We start from the raw sequence: 27,495 nt of genomic DNA on the forward strand, positions 1-27,495 counted from the left end.
AGTAGTCTGTCATATCAGTAAAGGACATAAGCCAGTACCTCAGCTAAGAAGTGGGGGGAACAAGAGATCTAAAGAGTTCACACAATTCATTCCAGAGGGCTGTAAAGGTAATTAAATGATATGTCTAAAAGATAGGGAAGTTGTCACATTTGTTAAATTACAAGGTGTAGATATGTTTTAAAAGCAAGCTGGATAACGTCACTATATGAAAGGGGAAGAAAAAAGCTTTGTGAATGTAACTGTTTTTTCTGAAGGCAACACTGAGATCTTGATAAGAAAGAGGTAAATAGGGAGCTAATATTCAAAATATGTTGACGTGGTTTGGATGCCTACTTCTCAAGACCTTTAATGGTTTTTGGGTATCTAACCCACTTAGAGTTTTTTGAATCCTACTAAGTACCTGTCTTGAGCTCCCTCAGCACATCTAAAAATCTCATCATCTGTTCACTATTTGACTGCTGTTAAAATTACTCCCTGCTCCCTGTACAAGCAGATAGTTGAATAAGAGCAAAAATAAAGACAGCAGTTTCCTAGCAGTTAAAACATACATTCATAGAATGTCCTGAGTTGGAAGGGACCCACAAGGATCATCAAGTCCAGCTCCTCCCCCTGCACAGGACAACCCCAGATTTACACCATATCTCTGAGGGCGTTGCCCAAGTGCTTCCTGAATATCGCCAGGCTGGTGCTGTGATGCCTCCCTGGGGAGCCTGTTCCAGCGCTCCACCACCCTCTGGGTGAAGAACCTTTTCCTAATATCCAACCTAAACCTCCCCTGGCACATCTTCCTGCCATTCCCTTGGGTCCCAAGTCACTTGAGTGGCCTTACAAATGGAATTGCCTCTATGAAATAAATTTATTCAGTTTGTGCTTGTGACCATCTAGTAAGTCACTCTAGCTGTTCACTTGGGGGTTTTCAGCACTAAAATATCTGTGAAATACCAGAGTCTTTACACATTCATTACAGGTGTAAGACTAAATCAGCCAACTGCCTAAGAAAAGGCATGAACATCTGACCTGTGGACCAGTTGTCCTGTTAGGGATGTGTACACAAATGGCTACTGTTGTTCACGTGCTTGCTCAGACCAGCCATAGATGGGCTGTCTCTGGTCTAGGCTGTGCAGCAGTGTTAGGGTGGTATTGAACCCCGCGCAGGATACCTAGCATCTCACTCTCAGGAAGAGCTTTTGTGGCCATTTGTAGTGAGTCTGCAAAGCAGGTGTTTGGACTTTGCACTTTTCCTATTCTTGTACTGGAATCACATCAATATTGAAGGAATTCTTTCATCTTAAGAAAATACAGCCAAAAAGGGACACATACAGAAGTTACAGTCTCTGCAGCTTTTTTTTTTTCTCGCATATCTTGCTACAACTGAAGTATCATGGATTCCCCCCTTTTAGTTTGGTCAAGGTCTGTGTGCTGGCAAGACTGCTTGTACCATCTTGCTTTTAGTCACTTCATGTCTTTTTGATCCAAGGGTAAGTAAACATCTTAAATGTAGTATACATTTTCATCAGCCTCAGCACCACCTCTTATTGTGTTTCCAGGGGATATCACATCCTCAGAAGAGCGTAGAAGTATCAGGCAGTAGTGCATCTGGTTCTGCATGGACCACATGGTGTTGTCTCACCTGGTCTTATTCAAGATGCAGTCAGAGGGAAGCCAAACAGTTTATTTGGCGTGTTTCTGAAATATGGCCGTATCTGAGATTTGCAAGGTAATTCTTATTTGTAAATATCATGCATTGGATTTGGTTTCTCCATTCAATATTTGAACTGGGGAGGTTGCATTCTTAACCACCCGATACATCAGCTGCTACCTCTGATCCTCTCAGGGAGGTTGCCACCTGCAAAGTCTTTACTGGTATATATACAAAATTTATAGAAGCTATGGGTCTTCCACTCACTGTAAAAACTCAAAAATCCATCTGCCTTTTTCACTCTTCAGTCAGAGAGTCTCAACAAGAACTAAAAGAGGTGGAGGAGTTCACATATGTTCCACACTTATGCTTGTGTTTGCAGCAATTGTACATACAGTCCATGGGAAACAACTGTTTAAAAATGTCCTGGTTTGCAAATGAGGCTCATCTTCATCTTCTTGATGACCTTTCATTATTCTGTTCTTTTCCTGTGTACCAATGTGACTGGAAGCCCTCTGTGGTCTTTAGATCGCAGCCTCTTCTGGATACAAATGATTTCTCAAGAGAACACTGTGTGACAGTGTACTTTAATTTTAATATGGAAAAAAAAAAAAAAAGAGAAAGGATTTTGGATTAAGTATGTAGCAAGAAGGTTTTTTAGCCTCATTTCCCTAAGAAAATAAGGGATATATGATTTTGCAGTCTTTGTTTTCACCTTCTGATTTTTAGCTACTTTCAGCCATATCTGACAGGAGAATAACGGTTGGATCCTTAACAGGGTTTCTCTCTTCTACTCAGTTGCCAGTTTTCATGAAAATCCTAATGCCCCACTCAAAGAAAAGTCGAGAACTTTAGCAGTAGCCATTACTCTCTAGCAGGAGACGGCTGTGCAACCAGATGTCACTACTGTCCAAGTGATGGACCAAAAAAGTTACATAGAGTGAGCTGGAGGTGTTGTAGTAGAGATCTATAAAGGGTATAGGTAGACTCCATTAATTTTATGAGGATATTGGAAGGAATATGAGGTTGTGATTACGAGGAAAGGTGGTAGGAGGAAAGTGTAATGAGGGAGAGAGGGTGGAGATCAGTATCAGGCCTCATTAGTATTGCTCATACAGAAGAACTTAATATTGTTTTTTAAAGAGATCCTTTTGCCGAAGGAATTACAAACATTTTAATGTCAATATAAACTTTTTTTTTTCCTTTTATATACCAAAATAGTGCACCTAGTAGCAGAACTGCAACTGGTGAAGAGCTTCAATCATATCTCTCTGTTGCTGTTTTTATACTATATTTACAGTGGTGACATTAAGCCTTGAAAGGGTTTTAACTTATCAAATTAAAGTCTATGCCTTTCATTAGTTTTTAATAGCGTGAACACCAACTGATCTCTGGCAGTTTTGAGGGGAGTAATGAAGATTAAAAGAGATGGTACTTGAATTAAGTTGATGTCGAAAAGATACGGACACTGAAAACACCCCTCTCAGTTTTAAACTCATTCATTTTTGTGGTCAAAGACTCTTTTACTGGCATTTCTGACTTGGAATAAAATACAAAAATAATTGTTTGTATTTTTAACAAAGAGAAGTGAGTCTTGTTTTCAGATACTTAGAATAATTTCACTTATTTCTCTTTAGAAGAATAATCCATTTAATATTTCAGTATTAAAATCTTTTTAGATGCATGTTGTTTCTGCAAGTAATTCAAAACAGAAAGGGTCAAAAAAACTAAAAAAAAAAATAGAAATTTTGTCTCATAAACGAAAATGAGATGTGAAAAAATACTTATCTATTTTTATTCTCATATTATGTTCTGCTCCTTCCATCTTTTGATCTACCTCTGAAAAGTAATTTCAGCTTTGCATTCTTCTCTTCCATGTTTCCATACAAGTTACTACTTCTCTCTTCTCACATCTTATGCCATACTCCAACATCACGCAGCTTTCTTCTGTTCCCCATTCTCAAAAGTGTTTTCTTTTGTCATCCCTCATTGTTTCCCTAACTTATCCTTCCTTTTTTCAGCGTGGATGTTTGTTTCTTCCTCATCTGTCTCAGCCACTTCATTGGGCCAACAAGAGCCTGAACGTCCCCAAAGACCTTTGTCCCATGCTAAGAGCTGTACCTAAGATACTGGTATTTTCGTGTATGTTGGCTTTAGTTGTTCTGTGAAGCAGAAAGATTACTTCAGGTCCCCCTAATCAAGCGGAAAATGGATGACATGAGCAAGATGTGAAAAGCTCGTTGGTACCCCTGGTGAAGTATTGCATTCAAAGTTGACAAATTGCAGGGGATTTAAGAAGTGCATGATAGGGCAAGCAAAGGGTCTTGCTTTCAGCAAAGTTATTCATCAGAATATTTGTCCTTTCAGGAAGGCAGGTTGTTTAGACAATAATTATAATCATTGTGTATGTGTACAGTTGTACAGTATTATTTGCTATACAGGCAAAAAGCTACACTGAAGTAGCCAGTTAATCAAGAGTTAACCTCAGTTCTGGCATTTCTGAAGGAAGCATCTTCATTTACTCCCCTTTCCCCTGAAACAGTATGTTAACATTTTTCATTACAGGATCATGTGTGCTTTATTTCACAGCATTCCTGTTCCACACAGTATCCAGAGAACAGCCAATCAATATATTTTTTTATCTTCTTTGTTCATTATGTGTGCCAATCCCTTGTTTACTGGATACTGTTCAAACCTTACCCTGAAAACAGAATTTTGAGTAACCATCCTGGGGATTTTCTGTAGTATTCAATGTTATAAGAACTAAAGGTTTCATAAACAGTGATTTAATGTATTCTTGCAGGAGTGTTTCCTTCATGCTTCATGGGGAGACCAAGGCATGAAGAAATTAAGGTCAAAAGTACCCACAAATTTTTATGCCTATTTGAGACATAGAAGACTTCACCTTTTAAAATATTTATCATTCATAAATTCCTAGCAGTTAAGGCCAAGGCCAGAAAATATTTTTATGTGATTTAATTGGTTTTCTGAATATCACAGACCATTGATTTCACCAGTTGTCCCTGTATTGAGCCCAGAAATTTATGTTTGTTTAAACATATCTAGGTCTGATATAAGAATTCCAAGAGGTGGGGAGACCACCATTTGCCTTGGAAAGTTTGTTCCAATGATTTAAGTTACCTTTACTCAACTAGATTAAAAATTCTTTCATATCCTGGATTTTCTGTCCATTTATCAAGGGACAATGAGAATCAGTAACAACACAAAACTATGCCGTTCCCAGTGCTTGATTTACCTTGTTCAGAATTAGCACGTGTATCTCTGTAGACATTTACTGAGTAGGCATATCCTCAGGTTTTTTTATAATCTGAACAGAATAAGGTCTTTCACTACATTACATAGCCTTTTTCTCTAGTGCTTGCACTACCGTATGGATTGGCTCTTCTCTGGGTTTTTAACATTCTTTTGTTTTATAATGTGGATGTCAAAGCATATGCATTTTTATATCTTTGTTTCTCAGTGTCATGCGTAAAGTAAAATCACCTTAATTCCTTTGTGGAGATACTTACTATATTACTGTGTATACATCAAAAAATTGCATTTTCCCAATTTTTCCTCAGCATTATAGTGTCACCTTGTATTGAAGTCCCAGATCTTTTTCAAAATCAGTGCTTTTCAAAATATGGTTACCCTTTATGTAAGTGCAGCCTGTGTCCGCTGTTCTTAGACTGAGAGTTTTGTATTTGGTTTTATTAAAATATGCTTGATTTGAATACACCTAGTTACCAAGTGGCCCAGAACATTGTTTCATCACCATTTACTTACTTACTTTATTGTTCAGGAACATTACTAGCTGTGTCTACCTGGTTCCAAGTAATTGAAGGATACATTGAGTAAGAGTATGCCTAGCACTGATACCTGTGCAACCTTACTGATATTCCAGTATTACTTGATGACAATTGCCTCTTGGAACACGGGGTTTTGCTGGTTTTTTAACTGTCAGCCCATTCTGAACCCACTTTAGAAGTTTTTTCTTGATGGGGTATAGTGGTTTGTTTTGTTTTTTAATCAGTCTGTTACGTCTGGCAAGTCAAAGCCTAACAAATCTCTACGACATCTGCTTCTAATCTCATCAAAGAAGGAAATCAGATTTGTTTGGTAAGACCTGTTCTACACAAAAACATGTTGACTTGGAGTAATGATATTCTTTCATTAAAATCTATATTAACTGAATCCCTTGTTTTCACTTACTTGGCCCAGTTTATCCCACTAGCCTTTTTTCTAATATTGACACATTATTAGTGCTCTTCCATTCTTTGGGAATGTCCTAGTATTTTAAGATTGATTAACAGGGATCTTTTCTAACAGCCTGCGACACCTAAAGTGAAAATCGTCTGAATCTGTAAATGTAAAACTTATCCCTCCTTGATTTCTAATTAACTGAAAAGTGCGTATTGATAAATTGTAACTATATCATCCTGGTTTTTCCACAGGCCAACTTATACACTGAACACTCCTGGGGTTTTTTGCATTACAGTTTTTGGGATAGGTATTCCAAACTTGGAATGGGCTTACATATTCACTATTCTCCTCATAATTAGAAATCCTTGTTATCTGTAGTCTTGCCAATGATGCATTTTTCCTTGATGCCTTTAGTTACTCTTAACAATTGACATCACTTCAGAACTTCTACCTTTTAGGATGTGTTTGTACTTCTTTCCTGTGTAGGTTTGTGACTTTTTATCATATGTTTGCTTTATTTACTTTCTGCATGAAAAGGAAGTTTGACTTTGGCTGGTTATGAGATCAGATTTTTATTTTTTTACAGCCACTATTAAAGGAATCCCCAGTTTTCTATCATATTCTTTTATCCTTTTTTCTCCCAGGTTTGAAGTACTTTGTATACCTGTTAGAGCATTTCTGTGCATGTAAAGATTCTGGTCATTTTTTCCCATGTGGAATTCAGTTCGTTTATTGTTACTTATCTCTAAGTATTTATCAATCTTCAGTACGGTGATTAACATATCTTGTGTCATCATGAGATTGTTTACCTGATGCTCATAAATAAGATGGTTTTTGAAAGTGTATAATACTGGTTTATAATTGTCCACACAAGACTCCCAGAATACGTGTCCTGAATTGAAGTCCCCTATAGCATCATTATTTTCCTTTCCAAAGATTATAGATAAGTGCTGAAGAAAACCTTGTCCTGTACCCTAGTTAATTTGCTGACTAGCAAGTCTTACTTAAGTTATGTTAGTCAGCATATTGACCTCCGCGTATTCAAGAGCTGTGGTCCTGTGTTACTGATCACTCTAAAAGGAATAATGGCATTGGGGGGGTGGGGGAGGTGGTTTAAGGTATCCTATTCCCTTACTGCCTGTCTCATCCTTCTGTTAATCAGAGATTTTAACAGTTTTAGTAATGCTGGTTATATAAAATTTATTCCCATCAATGAGAATTTCCTCTTGCTGCTTACCCAGATTCCTAAGATCAATACGTAAACAATTTAAGTGATTCTTTTCATTATATTCCTTGCCACATTGGTTCAACTTGCTCGTTAGGTGCTGAATTTGAGCATGTACCTCATTTGCCTTCCAAATAACCTCCCCTTGTGTTGCTGATTTAATATCCTGGCTGCTCCAGCTAGTTTCCAACTGAGAAGATTAGCCTCCTACTTGTGTGGTGTAGGCCGTCCTGTTCGTAAAGTCCCTTCTTTCACTGGTGTGCTGTTTCACAGATCAAAATCTGCTTCTTTTCAGTCATGGATGACAGGCAGAAAATGTTGGAAATAAACTTTCTCACTTGTGACAACTGTGGATAGCCACGTACGTTTTAATTTTCCTCTTAATTGTTTTCAGTGCAGTTGAAGCCTTCAGTAATTTCATCTGAGGTCTGATGTGGGGGCATTATACAGCATTTATGTTCTGCCTTCCATCTCCCATTGACTTCAGTTGCAGCTGTGAGTGCATGGTAGTTCTGCAGATTAGGCATGAGGGATTTATCTTGCACAGTCAGAAAACGGGTGACATTCTGTGAATCCCTCTGAAAAACTTTCAGTTAATTCATGCTAAGGTGCCTTGACCAAAGGATGGATAGATTCCACAACTGCTGAGCAGCATTAGCTCCATTAAATACGAAGCATATTTGCTCTTACTGTGGCACCATTCCAGTGGCTGTAACAAAAGAAACAGGAATAAACAGGTAACAGGCTTTTTCACTGTGCAGGGATGATTCACCAGGGACCAGGTATAGGTTCATCCCGTGCAACAACTAGAAACAAGTCTGGGAAAAAAGTGATCATGCAGTTAAAAGTAGCATCACAATGTATGTGCACTGGTAACCTCACCTCTGGCATTTCCTAATATCTCTGTGCTTGACTCCATGACCTTGTCAATGTCCTGCCAAGGAAGGGGTTCACTCACCCAGCTTTAGCTGCCACTTGTTGGGGCTCCATTTGTAGTCAATACAAAGAGGGGGACATATCACCACAAGGCAGTTGTTCTTCCTGAAAGGTAAGCGCAGAAGATAGATGAAATGTCCTTTGGAAGTGTCCGGTTCACTTAAACTTTGGGTGGCTGAAGGTAGGGGAGATAAATGGCATAATTTCTTTGTGTGTAGTACTTGTGTGTACTACATACACACATACATACATATGTACACACAGGTCTGTGTGGAAAGGTACACTCACAGGTTGGGTTTAGGTGTGTGTGGCCCTATACACCCATATATAGATATATGGTGTTAACATGCAGCTGTACATAATACTGTGTTTCTCCTCTACTTACAATACTTCAAAATAAATCTTAAATGAAGCTTCAGGTGTGTTAAAGTTGCATTTCTGAATTGAGCTACTGAATTTGGACCAGTTCTTAATTTGCTTTGTTAGTCACTAATGAAAGTAGTAGTCCTGTCCCCCAGATCATCTCAGTAAAAAAATGTGTTATACATGTAGCAATGACAGGGAGGCGACTCTGGTTGGTGAAGAGCAGCTCCTTCCCGTTTGAAAGAGCTGAGAACTTCTCAAGAAGTGGTGTGTTTAATGGGCTTCTGTCAAAAGCGTCGTAACACATTGAACGGTGAGACGTTGTCTGACTTTTGTCCTTCATTATTTATAATGAAACAGGGTAAAGATGTGTTCTCTGGAAATCCAGGGGTATGTTTATTTTTTTCCTTAATCAGTTGCTAATGATATCTACTTTTTTAAGATACATGTTTAGCAGATTAGGCTAACCTTGAGACAGGTTCCCTGGCACTGTCCTTACCTTTCTTGTTTGTAAAAATACTAAGTGTAAAGCCATTACTTACCTTCTTAACACAACGTTCGTCATAAAATTAAATTCCTAAAATGCATGTTGGCATAGGGGGTTTTTCTAGTCAATATTCTTGATTTAATCTTTGTTCCTTAGTAGTGTTACTTATTTTTTTCTTGTGGAATAACAACTGCAAAATGTGTATGTTACAATTATGCTGTAGGAAAGATTATGAATGGCTAGTTTAAATTATTGTATTTTCTTACAAACTTTCAGAAAGCTATGTTTTTTTAAAATAATAATTTGGTTCAGTGCAACAGTAATGAAATAGCAAGATACTTCTATTTGCATTTGTCAATCACTATTTACTTACTGTGATTTTTGTACTGAGCTGTGAAGTTTATTGTAGATACCAGCAGTTAGTTTCAGTGTTTGTAGCAACAAATATTTCAACCTAAATGCTAAATTACAATACTGATGATGATTTTTGTAGCTACTGGGAAGCAATTAGTCCTGGCCATAGTTCTCCAAAATGCAATATAAGGAGGATTACAAAAAACCCCTTAGAAATAATATATCTGTACAATAAAGAATTTTGAAGAGAGTAGGACAAGCAAAGGGGTTAGCTAGTAACTCAGGCAAAGGAGTGGTTACCTAGAGTTGAAAAACCATTGCTGATTATGGACTCTGAGCTAGCAGTTTATCTAAGAGAGAGAGAAATTTTGTTTTATATAAAAGGGTTTATTTTCAGAGAAACTGGCAATTCAGCTGCAGTCTGGTTGATATAAAAAGTAAGACTTTTTGTGGAAGGTTATATATCACCTAGATGCTGGATAAAGTTCTCAGAGTTTTTCAGAACACCGCAGTGCAGTAAATTAAAAAGAAATCTAAGTTTTATAATATGTTGTATTTTAAATGTGTGTCATACCGTGAAGCCTCAGCAGACAGTCTGAGTATTAAGTAGTGCTTCTTTGACTGTAGAAGTATCATTTTCTTGGAGCCTGAAAAGTTAATTAATCTTTGTAGGAAATAAGAAGTTCATTAATTCTTGCCAACAGTGACAACTTGTTAGTGACTAGACCAGAAAGAAACCCCTTGTCCCTACTGAACTTACTGTGACAACTTTTATTGGCTTCAGTGGGAGCAGTGCTGGGCCCTGTGTAATTAAGTCCAGTGAACTGTAAATATTCCTATGACATAGTTTTGACAGTTACAGTTCATCTCTAATTATTTACATTTCATAAGTTATCGCTAGCTCTTTGCGGGAAGATTTTATCTGATATTTTGAAAAACCATGGCCTATTGATGGCATCTCCATTCAGCTGCTGTTAATACATCCCTAAGAGCTGGTATGAATTAGTACTTTCTTTCCTGTCAAGAGGTGCAGTATAGCTGGATTTCCATATCTGAGAAATGGTGGGACTTCAGTGCATCCTCAAAAATCATGAACCGAGACTGGCTACCAACTTCACTGAAAAATAGTATCTATCGGGGCTGAACTTGCAAATTCCTTAATTTTGTGAGTACGCCCTTTTGGAGTATTTGGTTTTAGCATATGAGTTATTCATTTTATTAACTCTGATACTTGAATTAAATTTGGGGAATATCTTTTGTAGATAACAGTTAAATTTTACCAGCTGCCAGGATTCTGGGCAAAGGGCAAAGCATATTGGTATAAATGAAACAGTGATAATTTATAGTTTTTAATATAAAAATCAAGAGTCAGTCATGTTACAGAAGACAGAAAAAATGTGATTTGAGGAAACAAATCATGATTTCTAATATTTAACTTAACTTGTATTCTCAAAAGCTTTTTCCTGCTGCTTTGACCTCCAGCAGTAGTAGTGGTGGATATTAAGATAGCAGCCCATTTCACCCGAGGCTGTTGATAATTTAGTCACCCGAAACAGCTTCTTCTAAACAGTGTCTCTAGGATGTAGTTCCTCCCTCCAAGGGGAGTGGTGTTTTGTTAGATTATGTAAATCGAGAAGCTCATTCATTACCACTGCATTGCTAATTCCTGCCTTAACCTCCAGAACCAGGAATCACACAGCACTTTTCCTGCATACAGCAAACAGGAGAAGCCACTGTCCCTGCGTTTGCTTTAGTTTCTTGGGGGAATTGAATGAAAGTAGATTCAAATCAGTGGGGGATTTGTTTATCAAATTTTGCAAATCAGGCTGCAGAAAATGGAGTTTTACAAGCCCCATTCAGCAGTCCAAGAAATCAGACTCACTTCAGTTTTCAATATAAAGTTCGTACTGACTCTTTCAATCTTAATTTTGATTGATTACTTACCAGCAGAAGTTTATACTGAAATCTTTCCTTTGTCCTCTTTATCCCTTGCTCACCTTTTCATTCTTTCCATGTCAATTATTAACATGGTGACGTTACTTGTTGCTGCAGTAACTTTGTTTCAATGCAGCTGTTGCCAGGTGAATTTTGTTGAGAACTTGATTGTCACATTTACAAAGATTTTATGAGATATCAGAAAAGTTTGTTTCAGGCAGCAGTTTTCAACTTAACATTCTCAGGGCACTGGCCTGTGCTGTCTGTCTCTAGAGGTTTTATTTGAAAGCAAAATACAAAGGGAAACACACGGTGGGTTGGTTCCAGGTCATGTACAGTAGGTTTTGTTAGCAAGGTAGATACCAAGACATTGAAACATATTGGTTAAAATTCACTGGGAGAGGTTTGCTGTGGCCCTGGTGCAGTAGAGGTTTATGAGGGGCTCAGCAGACATAAAGTGTCCAATTCGTGCGTTAATTCAGATCTTCTTAGGTCTGTTTTTCAACTGGAAAGTGTTGCTGTAATTAGATGGTGAGTCCTGTGAAGCTGTGTGTTACCAGACTGTGACTGTTGCAAAATACAAGACCAAAGTCCAGGTGCTTTCAGCTCTCTGACAGCATGCCAGTGGCCACACAGTACACACCCTAGTGTGCTTTTCTGCTCTTAGAGTAGGGGCTGGTGGTTAATTCTGCAGAGGTACATTTCCATTTGTGACCAGTTCACAGGCTTGAACTGGTCATCCCAACTGCAGGATTTAGGCAGTGGAGGCCCTTGCTGCATACATGCAGTTTCAGAGTTTCCTAGAGTATGTCTTGGCCGAGGTGAAATAATCACCGTCATTTTCTTCCTTAAGGCTTCAAGTTCCTGCTTGCTTTGTGGTAGTTTCTGCCATGGAAACCCATGCAGGACACCAGCTCTGAAGAATTTCCTGATTTCTGTCCTGAATTTAGTTAATATCTTTCCACATCGGATACAAACCTTTCTTCAGATCTCTTCCTAAGGTAGAGGAGCCCTGTACTGTCCATTGCACAAATGAGTTCCTCCTTGGCACAGTCTAAATGTTAACTTTCTGTTGGTAGACCACAGAGAGTGAGACCACAGAGTGAGACCAAAACTAAACCACTTTCCCCCTCTCCCCAACTCCCCCCACCCCAACTCATTCATGGATGGCAAACAAAAGGCAAAGAGCCAAGTTTTGCCTTCCAGGGGAAAACCCAGTGTAACGGCCTGAAAACCCTGGAAGGGTAGTAAGAAGCAGGTGGACAAATGAGGAAAGAATGAAAAGCAAATTAAAAGCCGTTGCTTAAAACCATTCCTTCTCCTTCCCTTTTCTGATCTTTTTTAGCGTTCTTCCAAAAGTAGAAAACTGACAACCAGGCTCAAGTTCTCTGCTTCTTTTATAGCATGCTGTGGATTCCCGTTAATAGATATGAGGGTGGTGTGGGCAAGGATCCATGTCAATTTACTTGCTATAAAGACATGGGCGGGTTTTTTTGTTGGTTTGGTTTTTTTTAATCTGAAGTGGCAACAGAGAAGTACATTGTCTTGCTTTATTTCAGAATAAAAAATGTATCCTGCAGTGTATCTTTCTTAGAACATAAGTGCTATGGGAGTATGATACATTTTTAGCCATCCCTGTTGTGAAAACTTTTTGGCTAGTCAGTTTCTTTACATGTCCCTTAAAATGTTGGTAGCTGCTGTTAATTGCGCCAGTGCCTACTGATGAGCCCAGAACTGATTGTCAAGCTCCCCTACTTAAAGCTCAGAGAACAAGCTGCTTATGATGACCCAACAGAGACATAAGGGAGGTCTATGAAAGGGAGAGCATTCAACCAGCCTTAATCCTTGTTTTCAGTAAGGCAGTGTCTTTAAGTGCAGACTAATTAGTGAATAGACATGGTTGTAGATTCTTGTAGACATGTCTTTTGTTGGCTTGAGATGAACTGAGCAGCTAATAGAAATGGTTTAAAATCTCTGCTTTGCTTTTAATGCACTTTAATAGGGTATGGAGATGAGAAAATATAAATCAAAGCAGAAGCAAAAGTAAATACAAACTCTCTGACTACCTGTGTGGATATATTCCATTTAGATAGCAGTTATGCTTGCAGCTCCCATTCATGGAAGTCTGGCCCCATGCTTCTAAAGAACTATTCATTTTATAACCTTTGACATATATCAATACTAGAAACGCATGCTTTTTTTTTTCCTGTTACAGTAATGTATTATGCAAGCATTACTTTGCATTTAAATAGTATGTTAAAGTCATCAATCACAAAGTGATCAATCAAGATAAATATAGTTCTCCCGTTTTAGCACTAGGGAAACTGAGTTCCAAGAAGTGAAGTGAATTACCTTAAGAATTGATGGCATGCCTGAGACTAGAATCTAACGCTTGAGAGGGATGGCCCCCTCTTTAATGATTTGTTTATCACATCTTATTACCTATTGTATAATAAAATTTCCCAACAGGTAGGAATAACCATCTGCACCTTCCAGAAAGTAATTTATGGTAAAACTGAATGCAAGGAAAGACATATGGGGAGACTGAGTTAAAGATGAATGACATCTAGTCACCTGAAAGAGAAAGCATTCCTTAAAGATCAGCAAGACATTTGAAATATAGTAAGAGGGTTTAAAAAAAAAAAAGGTTGTGGGGATTTTTTCTGATTGTATTTCCCCTATTATTGCATATTGCTTGACCTTGACACAATGCAGATAGGAAGCAGATATAGCAACTTACTGTTATACTCATTTTCTAAAATTCCAGTGATATTCAATAACAGTACCTTGGTTATTGAAGCTCATAACCTTTTTGCTGCCTTTATCACCTGTATTATTGATAGGAGATAATTACTGCAAAGCAGCTGGCTGTTGGTTTTAGAGAGCATCAATTGTTCTCCTGTCCCAGCTGTTGGCTAATAAGGACAGTCAACACATCTGTTTCAACAGCTGGTAATTAACAAAAGCCTAATTGCTGCAACTCTTTTAACAACAAATCTATGAAAGAGTAGGGATGTGGAGGAATATTATTTACTCTGTGCTCTGCACTTTCTGTGACCAGTTTCTTTTTTCTTTTTCTTTTTCTACTTTGAACACCACTGCCTTTGTCTGACACATTGAATGGCAGGAGAACACAATATGGTAATCCAGAGCTTAAGTTTTTCAGATCTTTGTTGGTGTTTCTTATTGCAACATTTCTTTGCTAAGTTGCAAGATAAAATGGATCAAAAGCATTTTGTGGAGTTTCATAGAACAGCTACAATCCGCAGCAGTATGCCTACGCAATAGTGCTGCCAATCCAGCAGCCTCGAAAAAAAAAGTAATGTGTTTCCCCGTTTGTGTATAAGTTTAATAGCGCTGCACCCCTTTCCCAAAGAGGTGTCATCATTCTGAAAGTGGTGGTTAATTGAAGAATTTTGTTACTGCTGTTCAGATCCTTCGCAAAATTTATTGCGCAGACGGTGTTTTTTCCTTCCTCTGATGAAACCTGCATACGTTGGTCAGTTTAAAAGTAAATGCCAGGTGGCACCTTGCACTGCACAAATATCTCACCATTTTGTCATTACAGAATTGGAGAGGGTTTTGGAAAGGGTTCTGCACAACGCTTGTCTAAATATCTACGCTTATACTATCAGTCAGCAAACATAAAGTCAAAGATGTTTCTCTTAATTAGACTTATTCTGTGTGTTATCCGTGTGTACAGCACACGTATAATTGGAATACTCAACACTAGAGAGAATGCATGTACACAAATACAGGGAAATGTTAATCCCATTGAAGTCAACAGTGAACTTCTGTTAGCTTCAATGGGTCAGGATTTTCCCTGCAAAACCAAATTTTCTTGAAAGCTGGAGACAAATTTCACATTCATTATGCTACCCATGAAAAGAAAGTGTTCAAGTATTAATGGAACTATTGCCTGAAGTCTTATGCAAGTCAGGCATGTATTGCAGATTGTAGGAATGACTGAGTCAATAAAATTTCTGAGAAATAGCATTTAAAGTGGTATTTTGAAGCGGTAAACTGTTGATGACAAAAATTGTGATTCTTTGCTAAAAGTCAGTCAAGATCACTTGATTAAACTTGTCTCACCAACATTTCAGTTGGCAAATATTTCTGTACACTGAGTTCTTCATTATCTGCTGGGTATGTTGAAAGGTATATAAGAAATTCTACCCAAGTGCTCGCCATTGACAAAATACAGATTGCATAATTAAAAATATTCTGGCAAGACAAGTTGGGTTCAACAGGTGTTCAAGTGAAGAAATCCATAATAGGTGCAGTGAAAGAGTATAAGATATGCTTTGAACAAATAAAAACAAAAGCATTGGCTAAAATTCTAACTGTAAGATAGTAACGTAGAAAAGTATTTACTGTCTGGGTTTATCAGGACATGATTTTTGTGCACAAGAATCTTTGGTGATTGAAATGTTTCCTTTTGTCTTGTACAAGTAAGAGAAAAGAAATTCACCTGCATTAGATTTTACTGTGGAAAATTGCTGGAGCATTTGATAGGTGACAAAAGTGTTTATCTTTTCAGCGGGTTATTTTGTTTCATTTTGCAAGTTATGTTTATAAAGAAAACGATTGTGGGTAACAAACATATCACTCTTCTCATTCCCTTCCCTTCCTCTTCCTTCCTCTGAAGATTACAAGAAGTATCAGATATGCAGCAACTACCTTTTTCTACGGTTGAAATGTAGTGGAGTCCGAGTGAGTTGCAACAGAAATTTAGATGTGTTCTGTAACTATGTACTAAAACTTAGGTAGGAAATTAAAAGAATGCTTTTGCCCAAGGGAAAGATCTAATAGAATCTAATCTAACATATGCAGTAGGGGGAAGTATGATTACCTCATATAAAATTTGGGAAATAGATTTTTAGCAGAAAGGACAAGAAATCTTTAGTATTGGAACATACTTCTGAGTCCTGAGTGAAGGTAACTCGCCTGTGTCAACAGATCTCATCCAACAGTATAGCATCCATAACAATCCATGGAGGCGTCCATCCCTTGCTGATTCAATAGGAAGGTGCTATCTGTTGAATCCTCTCCTGTGCTTTTTCCATCAGACAGGTGGTTTCTGTAAAGACTTAAATGTATGTTCTCATAAACACCTCTATTCGATTTTCTTACTTTAATTTTAAGTCCTTAGTCTAAGTTCTACTGGGGTGGAAAACATTGCAGTGGGATTGTGGAGAAAGCAAGATTCAGGGAGTTGTTCTGGTCAAAATCAGCATCAGCTATTCAGACTCAGTATGACTGATCCCTTTTACACATCTAGAATTGCACAGATTGAGAGTGAAACTGTTTTAAATTATCTGTTGAGGAGGAGGAGGAGACATGATGGTAGCTTGTTCACAGTGTCTCAGAAATTCACAGTCACCCCAGCTGCACAAGTGGCTCAAGGTAGTGAAGCCTGCAGCCAGCCTCAGGAGCAGGCATGCAGCTTTGTCTTTTCCCGAAAAGTGCTAGGCACAACTTTAATCCAGCCAGAGAAAGAGCCCAAATTGTCTTGCTACATTGTCTGATGAGAACTTCAGATATCAAAGGAGATATCAGGCTTGCCAGATTCAAAGTTGGTTTGAGAATGCCAATGAATAGTTAAGATCTGGACACGTGAGTATGTGGCGTATACTCATGCTTTCTTTCTTATTCCTGATTTTCCTGCTAACAGATACATTTATTCAATAATGATGTTTCTTTTCTTAAGCATAACAGTTGCTGTTGAACTCGGCACTTTGGTTCTGGGTTTCTGTGTGTACAAAAATATCAACTAAATTTAAGCGTGTGTACCTGCTAGTAATTAATTTTCCATGAGGCAAAGACCACAAGATGAAATGCTAAATATTAGCTCAAACTCTTCCCTGCCTTTCCTTCCAAATCCTGGAAGGGTTATGGACCAAAACAGTCCCACTGAAGTCATTGGGACAATTCATTTTTATAATCCTGTAGAGACTCATGGCTTTTGTGAAAGATTTGTAGTTTAATTCTGATAGTGGGATTAGGCACTGCTGCCTTCTGCAGAAGTACTGTCTTTCAGGAGGTAGCAGTCATTCTGTGTCTTTGCTTGAAAGGTTATAATATGGGTTATGTTATCACTTAGCATCACTTATAAGATTTGGAGTGTAAATTGTTAGCTCCTCCTTTGCTCAAGTTACTGCCGTGCATGATTTTTTATGTCCATTTTATGAAGCATGAATGATTTCAATGTACATATTTTCTTATGGAAGAGAGTTGTGAAATGTTGCATGGTGTCTCAGCTGGACTGGCGTCATGCTGAAATCAGGGGTAAGGAACTGTAATAAGTGAATGTCTCATAACAGAGAAGCCAAAGGGTAATGATGTCCAAATGGCCATGGAAGGGCATGGTCAATGCCTGGTCAGAGGTCAAAGCCAAGAACTTTACTATAATGGGGAGTCTGCAGCAGAGATTGGGTAGTGAAGTAATGTTAGAACGATTTACCTGAGCAAGAATGACTCCTGTGTCCTTGAAGTGGAGCTCTGGGTGACACCTGTTGAACAGCCAAGAGTGCCTCACTGGACTCACTGGGAGCGAGAGAAGTAAAATGTCAGTCAAACTCATATATCAGTCAGGTTTGGCTATTTTGGTCAAGTTGATTAAGTCATTATTAGCTGACAAGACCAATTATCTGTACCTACTCTAGTGGCTACAACAGGATCCGGTCATGGGCTTGCATAGTGACATGCAATCATCTATGCTTTTGGTTAGAAAGCTCCCTGGCAAAGTTTTAACCCACTCTCCCAGAAAATGCCTTTGAATGATACTGTGTACCAGGGCCTATTCTCCTTAGACAATCTGGTGTCAGCAGCCCTTCCTTTTAGGGGTGGACAGAGAGAGCTTTTGACATGGTAACACAAGGCAGGTCATGTCAGTAGATCTCAAGGCCAGAGTATGGTTTCTGGGTGAATCTTTTTAGCTATAGAGAGGTGGCTGCTGTGGTCGGGTCAGGGTCTCTTAGCAGAGCCTGAAAATGTACCAGACAGAGAGCCCTGAAAGCGCACCAGTTTCTGGCAGACAAAACATGTCTGGCTGTAACACGAACTTTCTTCTGTTCTTCTGCCAGTTCGGTTCCACCCCAAACTGGATAGGACGCTTTTGGGGCTGAGGGGAATATTGTTTTTATTGAATAGGGTCTTTGTTACCACAAAGCTTCTGAGACAACATTACAACACTACCTTTTGGATTCTGCGCTGACGACTTACTGTTTGTGGCAAATACTGACTTGATATCTTAAGTGGTCAAAGTAATTTGCATGGACAATGGGTTTGTCGTGGGTGCTGACATTTGAAGCTTTCCCAGAGTAATCCACCAGTAGGTCTCAAACACCACCTGGAAGGCTTCTTCAGCTCACTCCAGCTGATTTCCCCTAAGGAGACTGCCAGTAAAGTTTGTTATAAAGTGTAATAGTCTTCGTGGTATGTGTGAAGCAAGTCAGGTCTCTCAGAGTTGAGGGGAGCATTCCTGTTATCACAGTAGATCGGAGAAGTTTTTTCCTTTTTGTTTTAAGCTTGTATTTGATAACCTGGTCTGCCTTAGAAGGGATGTGTCTGTTTTCTAGTCCAGTTACCTGTGCAGCTGTGAAGGGAGACATAAGAAGGCTTCCTCAGATAAACAGTAAACACCATGCACGAAACAGCGTGCTTTATTTTCCCTTCAAATAAGACAAGTTTCTCTGTGTTGCTGATGTCTTTCCATTATTTATTTGAAATCACATTTTTCCAATGGATTTTTAGATCAGAAACAACGTGTATGAAGTCACCAGGGCCAAACCTGAATTACAGAACATGCAGAAATGTGCCCTTTGCACATGCCCACAGCAGTAATCAGTCTTTAATCTGAGACATAAAGGAATTCACTTACTTTTCTTATTTTCTTATAGATTCTAAAGCCATAGCTACTATGCAAAAATAACTGTTGTGATGGCTTTTTGCTTCTCTATTAAAACAAAGCCTTCTTGATTTTTTTCCTTTGATTTTGTTTTCACAGTATGCATCATAGTGTAGTAGTGAGACAAGTATCCACCTCTCTGTATATGAAGACCTAGCTACTTGCTATTTTAAAGGAACTCTAGCTTCTGTTCTTAATAAAATCCCTCCTACTAAAACGTCAGCATCTCTGCACATGACATTATTTATGTGCAAAGCCCAATCCAGCTACGAATGTGTATTTTGGAGCTGTCATCCCTGAAAGTTTTCAGGAGTCTTTTTGTTGTCACTAAAGTTATATCTTACCTGAAATAAGCTTTGTGGTATCCTTAGGTAGTTATCCATATGCACATAGTAGGTAATTATGATGGTATCTCTGGGTTTTTTAGCTATGTACTCAAACAAAAGGAAACCATAAATGAAATCTTGACCCTGGGAAGTCAGTTACAGTTTTGGATCAACCTCACAGGGGGCGAATTTCGAATTAATTTTCCTCACTCCATGAATCATTCTTTACAATAAAATGGTTCCATGTATTAGTCTCACACTCTCATCACATGCCTTGGATTGTCCTTTGAATAGCTAACTTTTCCTGTAATTTCAATATACCATATATTGCTTGGAAGGAAGTATAGGATACTACAAAATAATACTGCAGATGATGAAGAAACTTTGTATCAACATTTTATATAAGGTTAGATAAGCAAATTCTTACTTCTCGCAGAAAGATATCATGAGCATTTCATGGACACTTTCTTGCATAATGTGATAATGGACTGAATCTGCGTGTAGTATGTGCTCATTTGGACACATCATTAGGTGAAAGAGTAAACTACTTGTCAAATACTGCTGGTACAGTGTGCTTCCCAGTTTGATGTGACCATGCAGTACAAGAATGAGGCATTAACATCTGAGACATAATGGTTCAGCTGGTATTGCTTTAAGATAATTAATAGATATTAAGTTTGTTGTTATTGTAATAAAATGAACCAGATATCTACTGAGTCTGGGCAAAAATGCTATTGGATTTTTTTTTTTTTTTTTTTTTGACAGAGCAGTGGAAAGCTATTTGGTGATTTATTTTTTCCCTGATTGCACAATCTGCATAATATTTGTTGTGGCCTGTTGCTGTCACCCCAGTCACAACAGGACCTCTCAGAAATGAATGACCATACAAGCAATATTCGTATGGTATGATCATGTATTCTTACTGGGGAATGTGGTTTTGTGAGTCCGGACCTCAGATAGTGACATCTTTTACAAGTCTTTTGAAAAGCTCCCTAAAAATATTAAATTAGGGATAGCATAAAGACTGAGTTGGGGAAGGTGGCATTGGGTAGACTTGCAACACAACACTTCTTGAAAATGACAATTTCATTTTGGAATAAAAGGGAGATTATGAGGTTACCATTTTTAATTCCAATAAGAGAAAACATTTAGACATTCTTTGTAAAGTAACTGAAAAAGGTGCACCTATGCAACTAAAAAGCCACTGTTGATGCACTTGCATCCTATACATATATGTGAAAACCCTGATTTCAGCTCGCTGATCGAAGTTGAGCACCCTCAAACATTTTGATGGCTGGGTTGTGGAGTAGTCTCCTTTCCCACAATGCACTTCTGTCTGTATCTGCTTTTCACATACGTAGCAATTCAATAAAAAATTATTTCTGCCAGCCACAGAGAGAGGACATAGACCAATGGAAGACACCAGAAATATCGGTAATTCACATGAATTTAGAGCAGAGAAGCATTCTTGCTGGCGGGAGTCTGCCGTGTCCAGAGTGAGTTAATGCAAGAGAATGGGACTCAGGATTAGGTTTCTGCATCCAAAACGAATAACCTAATCATGTGGCTGGGGAGGAGTTCTCTCTTCTGTCAGAAATTCTGCCTGACATTCCTCAGAAATATTTCTATCTAAACCAGTGCATCTTCACAGGGCATTATTGTTCCAGTGAAACAATCCTTTTTATTAAAAAAAAAAAGTTTCATTAACTGATATTTATTCTGACCAACAATAGTATTAGACTGTAGAGTAAAATCTTATTATGGTTAATTGTTTGATCCTGATGCAAACTCATAAAGGTCATGTTTGCTGTTGAGATCCCATTCCTTTATGCCTAGAGGGAATGTCAACCCAGGTATGGTTGTGATGGTGTGCTGGGGGAAGCTGTAGCTTAAAGGCTGTTACAGTTCCCACCACAGCCACTGTTACCCTGAAATTCACACACACAAACAACCCTCAGCTGGTTCTTCAGGGTAGTTTTTCTAGCTGTACTGATCCTCCACAGCACCGCAGATAAATCAGGGTTCAGTAATACAGCTGCTTGATTTACTTAAAGTTAAGATAGGTTTAGTAAAAACTATTTCCAGTAGAAAATGATGTGTTGAGAAACAACTTTTCGTGAATTTGTAATGATTTCAGTTAGTATTCCAAACTTTTCCAACTCAGGTTTATGTCCCAGAAGTGTTATTTGGTGAATATTTGAAACTACATTTCAAACTTCAAAAATACATGAAATTTTAATTTTACATATTACATTTGGATTTATTATTGTTAATTGTGTATTTAACTATGTGTCAATAATTTATAACATCTACTGTAGTACAGTTCTAATTTTCACTTTTCATTTTTAAATAGTACGGGGCACCTGATACTTAAATGCAAGTTGAAAAATTTTATCTAATTTTCTAGGTCAGTGTGTCCCCTGTTTGTGTTGTAATGAAACAGTTCGACACGTTAGCGCTGTGATTGAAAAAACAAGATCACTTAGTGTGTTATTAGAGTGCTAGGCATTTTCAGTCCCCTCATGTTAGCTGGAATCTTTTTCTTGACCCTGCAAACCTCTGATCCCCTAATTAATAAGACAAGTGCTTATATTCTTTTCTAGATCAAAGTGTCATCTGCTTCTGTTGTTGGTGGAACATTTTGATATGTTGACACTTTGATATAGAAAATAAGACGAGCTGTTGTAATCTGCATTAAGTAGCAGCTGCTAATGTAAAAATAACAGAATGGTTAGACGTTGGGTGTCGCAACATGTCACAACATGACCTACTCGATCCTGCAGTATGCGCTTCTTTTATTGACACAATGTGTAAAATATAAAAGCATTGAAAATAGATAAAAATACTTCTTCAATGGTTTTAAAACATTTTTTTCTTGCTTATTCATTCTAAATCAGAATGAAAGAAACCTATGTCCCCCTTCCAGTCTCCTGCTGCCCTCAGAAGACACCTGACCTCTTACTGTCCAGCGAGCCTGCTAATATCAGCAGAAAGAGTCTTCTGTCACCCAGGAAATGGGGACAGTTTTCAGTTGTCCATTTGTGGCTAGAGTCCATTTCAGACTCCAGACAACATAGGACCAAAGGAGGAGAAAGACATCTTATTGCCATCTTTCACCGTTATACAGTTCTAACAAGTGTAAATGATTGAGTACATAAATTGCAGAAATTACCTTTGAGACTCTCCAGACTTCTCATCCAGCCTTCTAATCCATAGGAATATCCTGGATCAGTAGAAAGCAAGCTGTTGGTAGCAACTATTACTGAGTTAAGTAATACTTGCACATTAAAAGGTATCTCAGTCAAGTCAGGGGAAGATGCTTTGGGTGGGAAGGGTGTCAATTCTAATTGGGTTAATTATAATCTCAATAAGAATAAAGTAAGAATAACTCTTCTGCAAGAAGAGTACTTATTAAGCAAGACAGTTATATCTTAGAAAACAGGAGATAGAGAGACAAATGAAAATTGCCAGAGGTTAAGCTAAATCAGCCCTTGGAAAGAAAATTAAAACAAACAGTAGTGTAACGACTGAAATGAGAACAAGGAAAGAGGAAATGTGCCACAGCTCTGAGAATGGCATGGAGATCAAGGATAATCCGGATTAGGTCTGAAAGTGTGTGATTTTAGGTTTTTTTTTCTCTCAGCATTGGGCAATGATGGTGCCAGCTATGAGGACAGGGGTTAAGAGAAGTGAATGCATGGAGATGGAGTACGTCGTAGCTGTTCAATAGATTATTGTGCTCAGACTGGATTAACGGATGGTTTCCATGCCCAATTCTGAAAGAGCTGGTACCTGAAATTGCAGGAATGATAGTAAAGTTCTTCAATAAATCCTGTGAGGCTGTGTATGGTGTAATATGACAGGGAATTAGCAGAGGCAGCATCTATATTTAGACGGGCAAAAAACCTAATTCTGACAATTGTAGATCAGTTAGTCTTTATTGTGAGGCTTCAGAGTAAATTTGGAAAGAAAATGTTTTTAAAGCATAGATCCATTAACAGTGGATAGAAGTACAACTTTCTCCCAAGTAAGATCATGCAAGAATTCTTCTTTGGTATGATAACTGGTTATTTAGACAAGGAAACTTGTAAAATATAAGCTGTCACATAAGCTTGTATGTGGTGCCATATGGAAAATTATTAGAGTGGAGAATGTGTATATTGTTATTTTACAAGCAGGCACGAGCTTAATGTGGGAAATGCTGCTTGCTGTTAACTGGGTTCGCCTAGCATCTCTTGTTTGGAAGGATGGGCACGTTGAGCTCATGTCTGTCTGCAAAATGTCATGTACCCATGAAGGAGATGAGGGATTAGTCAAAGGCAATAAGGAACTAGTTAGCAGGAAGGCAACAACAAACAGCCTTGAAAGAAGAATCGTTAAGGTCCAAGGATTTCAATAGCAGAATTTCTCTCCAATTTCTCACCAGTTGGTGCTGAACCAGTTTTCTTTAATGCTGTCATTGAGAGCCTTTGGCATGAAGAGCAACATCGTACCAACAAAATTGCTTGATGACGCAGAGCTGGGAGATGTTATTAATACAAAATGAAGATATTATTAATACAAAGAAAGATTGGAATGGCCTCAAGTACTGGAAAAATAAAAGCAGTGGCGTGGAAGTCAATGGTACCAAGTGTTAAGTATCATCATTTGTGGATGAATAAGGATTTCCACCATTAGCTGGGTAATACCAGCGGGCAGGAGGACAGACAGGTATCAGAGAGTGACTGTGAGCAAAAGGGATGCCACAATGTATCAAGTAAGGTGTTTCCACTGGAGTTAGGACTTAGTGCTAGCAGAGTACTGATGAGAGATGGGTTTGGGTTGGTCAGGAGGATGGAGAGCCTGCTTACTGAGAGGTAACAGGAAAGGTTGTGTTTGTTTAGCCTATGTACGGAAGGAGAAGTACATGCTCTCTATAAATATATATGGATGGAAATATATATGCTTCCTATAAATGCATGAGGAAAACAAAAATCGGTAAAAAGACAAAGCTATGAAGCTTTATTGCTCAAGTTCATTATAAAAGGCATCCCTCACCCACAGGGAACCTGACAGAATAGGATGCTGTGTGTTCTTACCTCTTTCAATTTAGATTAGAGTTGAGGGTATTCATGCTTGCACTAGAGGATTTAGAAAAAGATAAAAACTAGTTTTACCCTCTGTTTTGCTTTGTGAAAGTCTTGTATTTTTCCAGCCTTTGGGTTAAGAAAACACATAGCATTGTTCATTTAAATATTTTGAAAGAAAAGCAACAGCAAAAGGATCAGTAATAAGATTTTCTTTGTCAAGATCTGGCTATTTTAAGTTTGATATGTAGCAATTAGCTTTTAGATTTAATTGGACAATTTTTATTTTCAACAAGTAACTGCTAAAATGCAAAATGAGAGAAGTGTAGGAGCAAGAATTCTATTTTGCAGGGAAGTGGGGTGGAGGACAGAGAAGGGAGAAGGATCTATCCATGTCAAGCCAAATATAAAAGCGTAGGAACTTGTGGGCAAAACAAAATTGTGAGAACAAGACCATACCCCAGTGATCAGAATACCCTTTCAGGGTTAAACAGGAACTTCACTGAGGGTTACCGCTCTACCAAAGTGGTGACCAACCTCACCTCTAAATAGACATTTTTAGGGAAAACCTCCACCAGAGGAACCTGAATGAATGGGATTTTTATTCTTCTTCCTCCTTCTTCACCCTACCTTCCAAAAATATTTAATCAAAACTGATCCATTTCTGTGAAGAGTTCTGGTTTCCACAGCTTGACATTTTCCAAAGGAATAATATTTTGTTAAAAAGTTCCCGAGCAGCTATTGTTATTACTAGAAGTGAGCTCATGTAGGATTTCTGCCATGTGCACTATGGATGGATTTCAATATACATTATAGGAGTCTTCCAAATGTTTTATAGTAGTGCAGGCACCATTATTTTAGTTAGCAAATTAACTTTGTGATGAGCACTGTTTTGCTTTCCTTCTTCTAGTGAGGGAAGGCATCTCTCTTTTGGGAGGGTATTTGAGTCATTTATTTGTGTTTACCACTCTTCAGGCCTGTGAATGATGGGTCATTATGTCACATGGCTGCATGCTGTGCACAAAAACTCCTGTGACTGAATTTTGTTGGTCTCATGCAGTTCCCTAGTATGAACCCCATTGCATGCTACTGAGCAGGTTACCAAATGTCTACTTCTCTTCCCTTCAGTTTTTTTAGCTGTTATTTTTTTTAATTCCAAAGCACCTGATTCTGCTATTATTTTTACTGTTGTAAACCCAGATGCAAACCAAGTCTAATCAGTGCAGTTTTCTCTGCTGAAAAACTGACCTAAATAAGAGTCTTCAGACTCTAGTGCCTTCTGACTTTTGTCCTGAAAAGCAAGTGGAACATAAAGTGTATTTTTTATGATAGTTCTCCAAAGAGACTAGCCGTTAATCTCTCTGTGAGTAGGTGTGTCAGCTGCAAACATTTCCTTCCAGTCTACCATTTCAATCACACTTCACAGTACACTGAAAATTGGCAAGGATGTTAATTACTGGCCTCTAGAACAAACCACCTACTTTGATTCAAGTGTGTTTTCCAGTTTTTAAGAATGTTGTTTCACCTACAGAACGGTATAATTACAGAAAATAGCTTGGTTTGGCTAACATCTTTGTGTTCTGTGAGTTCTGCTTGCGAGGCAGCAAGGAGCACTGGGCAAGAGGCTCACCTGCAGAGGATTTTAACCTCTTGCTGACAGGAGTTAGGGCTTGCCAGCATCCAGTACATTGTTTTCAGAATCAGAAGCTCTAAACCACTGTCACTCAGAGGTTAAACATTAACACCTTCTGCTTTTAAAGCTGAAGGAACCCTCCATATAGTAAGAAAGTTTGGTTTTATTCTCTAGGGAACTTCCTGCTAAAATTTTATGAACGTCTGTTACAGGAGCAATTACAGCAGTGGGTCCTGTACCCCAGCAATGCAAAACCGTGGGTGCAGCCTGACACACTGAGCAGCACAGTGCAGAGACTGGTTGTGTAGCTGCATTTGAGCAATGCGGTGTTTAATAAAATTTGCCAGGAGTCAGCCATGTATCCAGGACAAGATTAATCAATCAGCAGAATAAATTGCCCATAGATGACTGGGAATTGACAGTAAACAGTAAAACACCTGCCTTGAAGACTTACAGTCTTAACAGACAAACAGGAAACAGAAGCGAGTGGGAGCCCTGTTTTAGGAGAGGGATTTTGAGGCATACAGACAGAGTTGTTCATGATTGTACAGCGAGTCTGGCAGAGCTAGAGACTGAACTCTGCATTTCCCTACATGAGTTCATAGCTCATGTAGCAGGTCCTTAATTTACCAAGAGACTTTTCCACAACACTGTCCTTAAGAGTTGGCAGAATCTGCAGTCAGCATTTCTCACACATGTGCCTCTTGGTTTGGGGCTCTACAATTTGTACAATTAATAACTTACACCGTGAATTAAAAACACTGGAAAGCAGCCCAATGCTCAGGCTCATGTGTCAAAGAATTGCTGTGCAAGCCCGGTCTTATTTGTTGTTACAATAATTAATCATCCACGGATTTTAAGGTAATTTATATGGTACCTGGGCTCTCAAGGGAGTCCTGCAGTGCTATTGAAACTGGACATTTTAAAATTAATGGTGATTAAGCTATAGAGTCATATTAAATATACATGAGTACTTATTTCTCCTACCTTCTCTTTAACCGTAAGGCCGTGTTGGGGCTGACTGCCTTCCTGACCTTACAAGCCACATGCTGCAATTTCCATAAGGGCCATGAGTCACAAGCCCTTTGCAGAGCAGTGTGAATAAACAATGGGAGGAGGAACATCCGGGAGAGTTCACAGGTGGGAGATGACCGTGTTTCTCAGGGATTCCCTTGCTCCACTATAAACCAGATCCTGGGTGAGAATGTACCCACATCCCAGAGCAAGCTGGCAGTGCCAGTCTCAGCAGCCCTGCTGGCTCAGGCCAGTGGCAGCAGGCTACTCAGGGTACGGGTTATCCAACAGCTCTCCTGCTGGTAACATTAGCCAGCACAGGAGCCACACTTCACAGCTGGAGAGCCATGTACAGATCGAGAGTCATGCATCAGTAGTTTGTGTCAGAGTGCCTTGCTTCACTCT

At 38.6% G+C, this 27,495-nt stretch overlaps 1 protein-coding gene and 1 long non-coding RNA gene across 15 annotated transcripts in view; one reads left to right on the forward strand and one right to left on the reverse strand.

The window, feature by feature from the left end:
• The window catches only part of MIPOL1 (mirror-image polydactyly 1), a 202,072-nt gene that overhangs the window by 117,474 nt on the left and 57,103 nt on the right, over positions 1-27,495 (forward strand). The gene's annotated exons all lie outside the window — the stretch shown is intronic.
• On the reverse strand, positions 1,359-12,201 carry LOC135314999 (uncharacterized). The gene is made up of 3 exons (XR_010374416.1): positions 11,152-12,201; positions 7,080-7,776; positions 1,359-2,224 (listed from the first exon to the last, which is right to left on the reverse strand). It is a non-coding gene; the product is annotated as an uncharacterized LOC135314999 (long non-coding RNA).

Source organism: Phalacrocorax carbo, chromosome 9 (genome assembly GCF_963921805.1).
Source record: "Phalacrocorax carbo chromosome 9, bPhaCar2.1, whole genome shotgun sequence".
Lineage (NCBI taxonomy): Eukaryota > Metazoa > Chordata > Aves > Suliformes > Phalacrocoracidae > Phalacrocorax > Phalacrocorax carbo.